Consider the following 476-nt stretch of genomic DNA (forward strand, 5'->3'; position numbering starts at 1 on the left):
GTGGAGGCATTGTAGTCATTGGATGACATCCTAAACTCCATTCTCAACAATGTGTTCACGGCCAAAAGTAGCCCTGCTTTAACCATAATATAAATTACCCATCCCCAACTCAAGTCCTTAGATAGTTTTTTGTCTGTTATGGGAGTTTGTACCAACACTACAGTAGGATTGATTGGTCATAGGCTAGGCCTACTCAAGAGAAACACAATGCTAAATACTCCCAAGGATCCAACCAACCGCCCCTTTATAAAAGGCTGTGCTCTTCATTAGTGAAAGGGACCACAACAACTAACATGACTGGCCAACGTGGCCGTAAAAAGATCCCAACTAACAAGCCTTAAAGACGGAGGAGAGAAAGACAGAGGATGAGGTCACTATGGATGAGAGTAAACTCATAACGCTCATTCAGACACACAAAAGATGTGGTGTGTCTGGAGTTGCACAACAAGCCTCTTGCTCCTTTCTCTATGTGCTGC

The sequence above is a fragment of the Salmo trutta genome, chromosome 32 (genome assembly GCF_901001165.1).
Source record: "Salmo trutta chromosome 32, fSalTru1.1, whole genome shotgun sequence".
NCBI lineage: Eukaryota > Metazoa > Chordata > Actinopteri > Salmoniformes > Salmonidae > Salmo > Salmo trutta.